Source organism: Microtus ochrogaster, chromosome 17, assembly GCF_000317375.1.
Source record: "Microtus ochrogaster isolate Prairie Vole_2 chromosome 17, MicOch1.0, whole genome shotgun sequence".
Lineage (NCBI taxonomy): Eukaryota > Metazoa > Chordata > Mammalia > Rodentia > Cricetidae > Microtus > Microtus ochrogaster.
The window spans coordinates 18,885,933-18,894,554 of NC_022019.1; the positions used below are offsets into that span (position 1 = coordinate 18,885,933).

The 8,622-nt window shown below is 46.1% G+C and overlaps 1 protein-coding gene across 1 annotated transcript in view; it reads left to right on the top strand.

The window, feature by feature from the left end:
- Positions 1-318: 318 nt before the first annotated feature.
- Rcbtb2 (RCC1 and BTB domain containing protein 2) overlaps positions 319-8,622 on the top strand; it is a 39,882-nt gene continuing 31,578 nt past the window's right edge. The window contains exon 1 of the mRNA XM_013349283.2: positions 319-791. The gene's annotated coding sequence lies outside the window, so the exon portion shown is untranslated. The remainder of the gene's footprint in view (positions 792-8,622) is intronic.

An 8,622-nucleotide genomic window follows, 5' to 3' on the forward strand; every position in this document is an offset into this window, starting at 1 on the left:
TCCTCCCCGCACTCAGGGCTGAACTCGAGCGCTGCCCGCCGAACCGGGCCGCTTCAGGGGGAGGCGCCAAGTCTCGAATGTTCCCGGCCCCGGCAATCCCCGCTGCCGGGAGCGGAGCGGCGTGGAGGTAAGCGTGCATTTGGGCGGCGGGCCCGGGGGCGAAGGCCGGGCGGAGGCCTCACCCTGCGCCGGCCCGGTGCGCAGCCGCTGCGGGGGCTGGGCGAGCCTCCATCCCACCCAGGCCGCAGGCCGGGGCCGCGGCGCGCACGCGCGAGCCCCGTGGGCGAGGTCGGTGGCGCGGTTCTGGGTTCACGTCCCTTCCCGGGGGCCCTGAGACCACGTAGTAGCACTGCGCATGCGTGCAGGCCTGGCCGAGGGTCCATTTTTGGCGTCGCCCCAAGCCAGGGAGCGACTCTGGGTTTCCCGGTTCCAGCTGGGAGGGGTGGGGGGAAGGTGGACGCTGCCCCCAACCCCACCCCCGGGTCTCCATCCCTTCCCAGCACGAGGGGAGCTAGCAGTCCCGTTTCCCGATCTTTCCACCCGGAACCTCCTCGCTGACTCAGTGGCGCCTCAGGCTTCAGGCCGTAGGTCGCGAGGTGGAGGGATGGCGGGCAAGGCCTGGAGCTGCCCTGAGATTTTGCAGCCGGCTGCCTGTTGGGCTCTGCTTAGGCCGGAAGTGGAGGGGTTTAGAGGCTGCAAACTTTCCCCGGGCCCCTCCTTGGCGGAGATGGAACTTCCGCCTGAGTTGAAGACAGGTTTAGAGCCGACTTTTTGCCGTTGTTCTTTACAAGGTAAAGATTTAACCCAGACTGTTAGGAAGGACACAAAAGAAAGATTCTTTCTAGCACACCCGGCGGTTGCCCTGAACTGGTGCTCGGTTACATTAGGGCCACTTGAGACGGCAGTGAAAACCAGTCAATGTGGCCACGTTGGGAGGTTCTAGCTTGAAGTTGAGGTGGAAATAGCGGACAGGAGATGTGCCTAAGTGGGCCCGGTCCAGGTGTCGACCCATCCTGTCTCAGCTCCACTCACAATTCCTTGGCATCCAAAGCCTGCTAAGCTGAAAGGGAGACGCACAAGTGTCTCTCTTTAGAATATCTTCCCTCCTGCCAGAACCGTTGCTAGTGACTTAATCCCTGTCAGAGCCGAATAAAAGTGATCGAGTTCACAAACAGCCCCGTGGAACTTTGCAAGATCGCCTATGTTCTGTGTTAGCTGTTTACCGGTCGTTGGGTTCCTCTGTGTTTGCATCCTCCCAGTAAAGTCTGTCACCTTACTGGGCACAGCGTGTAGTTAAGCCAGTTTCACTCCGAGGCCAGGGGCTGCTGTGGAGAGTGCCTAAGGATGCCGTTACTTCTGTGCTTGTAGTCTGGTGCGATGTGCTGGCACAGACATTTGGTGTCTGGACTAGAATAACGGCTTGGAGAATCCGAATGCATTGGAGGAAATGACACACAACGTCTTTGTTTCTCATTAATGCATGCCCCATGCATGTTACCAGAGCCACTAGAATGACGCCTTAAACACAACACACCCACCATGCAGGCCATGTTGGTGTTCGGGGGCTTCCTGAGTGGACCACCATTCCAGAGCCTGCGCATTTGTTCCACGGTCACATGGCAGGGGACTTTACGTCTTGAAACAACTGCGTCACTTCAGAGAGAACTTTCCCATCTAAAATAGCCCCTGCTCTGGTTCTCCAACCCCTTAGCCTCTTCTTCGCTTTGTAGCCCCGATGGCTATCTGATGTTACCCACGTCTGTGGTCTATGGTTCTCTTGTGTCTGCCCCTCTCATTACCTACAAGGTATTTGTTAACTGAGTGAACGTTAGACCGAAACCTAATTTCCTTTAGAGAGACTTTGTGCAGAACTTGGACTCGTGTGGCATTTCTATTTTATAGCAGATGCTAGCCTGCTAGGTGTTTGGGGTTTAGCAATGAATAAAAAAGATCACTTTTCTCTGGTGCCTACGTTCTTGTCAGAGATGATGAGCAACCGACATTTGATAATTTTGTCAGGGAGGAAGTGGCAAATGCTCTGAAAATGGAATATGAATTGAGAGTGCAGAGGTGAGTTGTGTTTTTAACAACCCGGTGACTGTGGAAGGTGATGTTTATGGTGGAATGAAAAAGTCCTATTAGGGAGGAAATACTTGCATGCTCTCTGAGGCCTGCAACTCTGCCACTATGGCAGATGCCACCGTCCTCTATAGGTAAGAGATGAACTTATCAGGATTTCTCGGTTTAATTCACCACAGCTAATGAAGAGACCAGAATCTTTCTCATAGATAACCGCTATGGATACACTCAGAAAACTATAGCGCCAACTTACCATAGCCTTATTTTCTGCAACCACAGATTTAACAAACCTTGAATTGGAAATATTAAGAAAACACCTTTACTGAACATACAGAATTTGGGGGTGGGGTGATCAATATTAACTAAACAAGAAAGAATATCAACTTTTTAAAAAAATTTTTCTTTTAAGACATGATTTCACTCTATTTCACTAGACCAGACTGTCCTGAAACAGCTTAGTAGGATTCTCCTGCTTCAGCCTCTCTAGTACTGAGGTTCCAGGTGCCAAGCCCGGAGGGATAGCAGCCATCCACACAGCATTTACATCGGGTGTTTCTTCTGTGTCTGATTGAAAGTAAAAAGAGAATGTGCCCTGCCCATATGCATGTGACAGTTTCTACAAGTGACCTGAGCTTTCAGAGTGTGGTACTGATGGATTTGGATCCTGCAGCAGTCCCACTGACCCTGGCTTACTGTTCCTTGCAATAGCTTCTTAATTTCCTCTGACATTGAGTCATAGGGATGGCAAGTGTGATGTTATATTATGATACTCAGCGATCTCTATTAGAGGTTCTGTATGAGCCAGACAAATCTAAGCAGCCATAGGCCCTTGACTGTAGAGGACTTGGAGGAAGACACTGATGGAGAAGAACCTGTTTTAGGAAAGGTGTCTCCTCGGAGGTCTTTTACTTAAGCAAAGTAGGTCATAGACACTTCATGTTCAAGCATTAAGAGGCTATTACTCTAGAGGTATAGATGGAGGGAACTCTATTAATTAGCTTTTGTCCGCAGGAGGTTGTCACATTTAATTTCAGTTTTAACAGTTCTGAGACTAGAATGGTTACTAGATACTGCTGTTTTCAAAGTTTACTTGGCATTATTACAAACCAGAATTGTCCAGGAACGGGAGATGGGGAACAGGAGTATCAGGGTGGCAGAGAGGAGTTGAGGTCCTTCTGTTCAAGGCTGAAAACAAAGCGGTCCATGTGGGAATGCAGATCAGTTGCCCCTCTCGATCCTTCTAGCGTTCCTTATCTGGAAGGAACACGTATCTCCACGTGGTGACCTCCTCCTAACAATATGATGATCTCCAGGAAATTGAAATCATAATAGACTATTAAATATCAGTCTGATACTGAAGCGTGTGCTTTTAACATCAGCTTTGCTAACCTAACCCGAGTTAATATATATTGGGTGTCCCCCCCCATACATTTTTGAGCTAACAGGTGCTAGTGAATGGTGGCCAAACTGCAATGTTGTCTATATTACAGCAAATGTATATGGAAGGATCCCCAAGAGGAAACAGATGGAGGTCAAGAGGGTCTACTGTGTTCATGAATTAATGTTGTAGAGTCTTTAATAGGACAATAGTTACCACATCTGTTAATATCTATCTAAACATTGGATGTATAAGAAATTAAATCTTAAATGGACTTACACATGGCTTTTTGTGTCAGTTCATGCCATTCATGTAGCAACGTAACATTTATAGTTTATGTTGACTGTTTTCCCACTTGGAGACAACATTTTGTTACCGGTATTATCAGTGTTGTTGGTCTCAGTAATCTGAAGATGGTTGCTAAAGCACTGCTGTGGGCTGATTCACCCCAAACCTCACCGTGAAATTGGGAACCACTTGTGCCCCACAAGTCGGTGTACAGCTTTTCCTATGCATCAGGCAGCACTGCTTCCTTGGGGGGTGTGCTGGCTGCAGCTTGTGTGTAGTTCTGTCAGCCTGTTTATAAGCACCCAGTGCAACCACCAGCTGGTTAGGTGTTCTTGTTCTACTGTTCCCATTTGGGACTGCCGGCATCTCATTCAAGAGGAGCTGAATTACAACCAATGCACGTGACAATTGAGGCTGTGTTTTATTATTTTATATACTTATATTACCTGTAACTCAAGGTTAGCACTAATAAAAGATTGATAATGATACTTTTTTTGTTTTAAATTTTTGAGACAGGGTTTCTCTGCAGGTTTCTACAGAGCCTGTCCTGGAACTAGCTTTTGTAGACCATGCTGGCCTCGAACTCACAGAGAGCCCCCTGCCTCTGCCTCCTGAATGCTGGGATTAAAGGCAGTGCCACCACCCCCCAAAGAGAATGACACTTTGAAATTACTCAGCAAACAGGCATTTACTTTGTCTGTAGCTTCCTTACACACTGCTACCATAAACTGTGCCCCTCCTACCACTTTGCTTAACCCTTTCTTTGCCTCCTTGAGGAGAGTGTCTTAGGTGGGAGAACTTGTCAGTAGCATCACTTTATGTATCACAAGGAAACTTCTTACACATTGTGTTCCTCAAGCATGGCTTAGAGCTGATCTCATGGAATTGAATTTAAAAACAACTCTCAGACTTCTCCAAAGAACCTGCCCCCATTTACTTTTTACTGGGACCACTTCTTTTTTTTTTTTTCTTTTTGATTTTATGAGACAGGGTTTCTCTATAGCTTTGAAGCCTGTCCCAGAACTATCTCTTGTAGAGCAGGCCGGCCTCAAACTCACAGAGATCCTCCTGCCTCTGCCTCCCAAGGGCTGGCACCACTTCTGATAGATAATTCTCAGTATGGAGAAGCCTCTGGTTAACTAGCCTATTAGCTCTTATGGCTCTCCACATCACCTGAGAGCTGGATCTTCCTGTCTTCACAGTACTGTTTTCTGTTTTGTTCTTTTATATACTTGTTTTCCACTCACTGGGAATACAAGCAGTAACTTGGCCAATGAACATGTGTTCTCTAATCAGTTTAGCTCCCTTCCCGTCACTTCTTCCCAGGTAATGTGTGCCACACTGAGTTGTGGACACACTTAGTACACTGATTATCTCACCAACAGTCTATGTACAGTTTATTCTTTGTATAGGGACATGAACTATCCTGTTCTCTGTGAGGATTTGTCATGTTAGAAAGACTATCTTTTGTCTGCTAGTCTTTGACTACATTGTTACTAACAGTGTAAGAGAAAACTGGCAAAATACAAAATCAGTTGTCTGTCTCAAACAAGGGTAACTTAGAAATAGATTATTAAGTGATGCATGTTTAAGAAAATAGCTGGATAAAAAATACCATACAACAGATGATCCTACTTGATATTTAGAATGCTGGCCCCTGAGTGTTTAGCCGCTGGCTCTTGAGTGTCCAGCTGTTGGCTCCTGAGTGTCCAGCTGTGAGCTTGGAAGGCAGAGAGAGGGACGGAGCTTCCAATGAGAGAAATGAGAGGTCTTCCTTTCTCATTTTGGCTTGTAGATCAAATCCTGAGATCCCTTAATGTTATTTTTGTTACTTTAAACTGAATGAGAAAATGCAGCGGAAACTATTCTGCAGAGCTTACTGTGGAATGTGTATGTGAGCCAAGTCATAGCCCTACAGCAGATGGGGGATGCAGATTGCAGAGCTTACTATGGAATATATACGTGAGCCAAGTCATAGCCCTACAGCGGATGGGAGAGGCAGAACCAGTGGCGGGACCTGCAGTAGGACAGTTAGGACATCCCACTGTCATCTACTAACACAGGGGCCTACTTATGCTATGACACTGTCACACTGAAGACTTGTCCCAATATGGATATCAGCCTCCCCCACGCCCTCCAGAAACACCGCCTTCCTGTGCAGAAAACAGGGATGTCTGGAAGCCAATTAAGAGCATAACTGATATTAAACACTTTTTTTTCCTAGTTCAGATTCTCCTTGCTAGGCATGCATCATTCTATAGTATTAGTTTACTTTTAAAATGGCAGAAGAAATCTTTGCTTATGAATCATCATTATCAATGTTTTATGAAATTCTCATGTCTCCAGTAAAAGCAAAGTCAGAATGGTGGTACTCCAATTTTAATATTGGTTAACTTTATCCCCCTCACAGGCTGGCCTTGAACTGGCCATGCAGCTGAGGATGGCCTTGAACTCCTGATCTTCCTAAGGACAGGCAGGGATTATACGTACTAGCACAGTGACTCTCAATGCATTATGTTGTGATTGGAAAAGTGGTAATATACAAATTCATTGTTATATAATTACGTGGAGTCTTTTATCTTTGGCATTACCTTCATCAAAACTTCTATGAGAATTCCCAGAAAAGCCCAGCCTGTATCATGTCATCTGCACTGTAGTAACGAGGGTTGTTTCTTTGTGCTCCGAGCTTTACCAAATGGTCTGTTACACCATCTGTATTATTACGTGACGTAGTGATTTGTCCAACGTTGCTAAATCTGGGAAGTTAAATGTGAGTGTGTGTGTGGTGGTGGTGGGGGTGCACAAAGAGACTGGAAGACCTGGAAGAAGGCGCTGGATCCCTTGCACCTGGAGTGCAAGCAGCTGTGAGCTTCAGTGATCCTCTGGGAGAACAGGAAGCGCTCTAACTACGGAGTCATCTCCTCAGCCCCTAGAGGGTTCCTGTTAGTTGATACACGGTATGTCTGTTCTCAGGTTGTCAGTCCTGTTGGCAGATCCTGCTTACCTCTTTACTCTTCCTTAGTTTTTCTCTGGTTCTGCTACTACAGGGTTCATCTAGGTCAGCTCTTTTCAAAACAGGGTCAAGTCATTTTAACATTTTTTTTTAACATTGAAATATGGTGGAATGGCATAGGATGGCGAAGGGCAGGATAGCAGAGCTGTATAGACAACAAGAAAAAGACTGCCTATTTCATGTAGGAAGATAAGAATTATTTTATGAAATTTTGTATCAGTGATCTGTTAGTCAGCTTTGTGTTGCTGTGACGAAATGCCCGAGTAAAACCTTTAAGCAGAGGAAGACTTACTTCAGCTCATGGTTTAGGCCTGTGCTTTTGGTCCATGGTCAGGAATCACATTTCACTAGGAGCACATGGTGGAGCTGAACTGCTTACTTCCTGGCAGCCTGGATATAGAGAGAGCAAAGGGCCAAGGATAAGATTTACCCTTAGGGCTGGAGAGGTATCCAGTGGTTAAGAGCACTGGTTGCTCTTCCAAGGACCTGGGTTCAATTCCCAGCACCCACATGACTGCTCATAACCACCTCTTAATTCCAGTCTCAAGGATCCAGCACCTCTCCTGGCCTTTATAGATACCAGGCAAATATGTGGTTTCCAGACAAACATGCATATAAAAAACCCATACACAAAAAATTAAATATGCATACATAATACACATCCTTCCAGGACATGCCCTCAGAGCCTCGAAATAGGCCCTACTTTTTTTTTCTTCTAGTTTTTCAAGACAGTGTATCTTTGTGTAGCCTTGGCTGTCCTAGAACTTGCTTTGTAGACAAGGCTAGCCTCGAACTCACGGAAATATGCCTGCCTCTGCCTCCAGAGTGCTGGGATTAAAGGTGTCACCACCCCTGCTAGGTCCTACCTCTTAAAGATTTCCATCATCTTCCTCTAGTTCCTGAAGCTAAGAGTTTAGCAATTAATCTCTTGATAAGGTTAGAATCTTCTCAATCCAGTCACCTCCCAAAGTGCACCTTCAAAAACTGCTAAACTAGGAACCAAACTTTGAACACATGAGTTTGGGGGAAATGTTGTAATCCGTATCATAACAGACTTCATATATGTATATAAAAAAAAAACACCAAAACCCAAAATACACAAAAGATGTCATGGTGATCCAGACCCTGGCGTCGTTCTTGAGACTGAAGTAATCTGTGCTCCTCTAGCCTTCCACAAGCGTGCCTTTGTCTCCACTATCACTGGGCACTGTTCCTGGGTTACTTCTGTGGGCCTAGTGGGTAAAGCTGAACTCACTGTGTCTGTGCTCCCACGATGACTTCTGTGATAAACTTGTAGCTTTTAGTGTGACTGTTGACTTCTGTGAGTAGCCTGTACCCTTGTCCGTTTAGCCCCTTGGCCGCGGTCAGTTCAGTGTGCTGCAGCCATCTCCCAAACTGTGCAGTACCTTACACTTTCTCACAGATAATGCACGCCTTCATGTCTTAGCTAAGAAAGCTCTTGCTGAGAGGCCTGTGCCTATCAACATAGATTTAGAAGAATTTCTAATTTGCAGCCAACCTTAGCTCTACCGAAGGACCCTGTCTCAGTAACCAATGAAGAAACAAACGGAAGTCTCCTTTGCCTATAGAAGTGTGAAGTTTGCCCTTTTCTATAGTCCATGGGCTTCTCTTTTGTTGAAGAGCACAGTTAGACTTTCCTTAGTGCCTGGACCTGACGCACATGTATGCAGGGGACAGGCGGATCTAGAGTACCATCTACATAGTGAATTCCAGTCAGTCGGCTACAAAGTGAGGCCCTGTCTCCAAAACCAAAAACCAGTTTTCTCTAATAAAAATATTTTTGCTACCTCTTTGATTTAATTGTAGTGGGGCGATCTGCTCTCCTTATTGCGCGCCCGTCCCC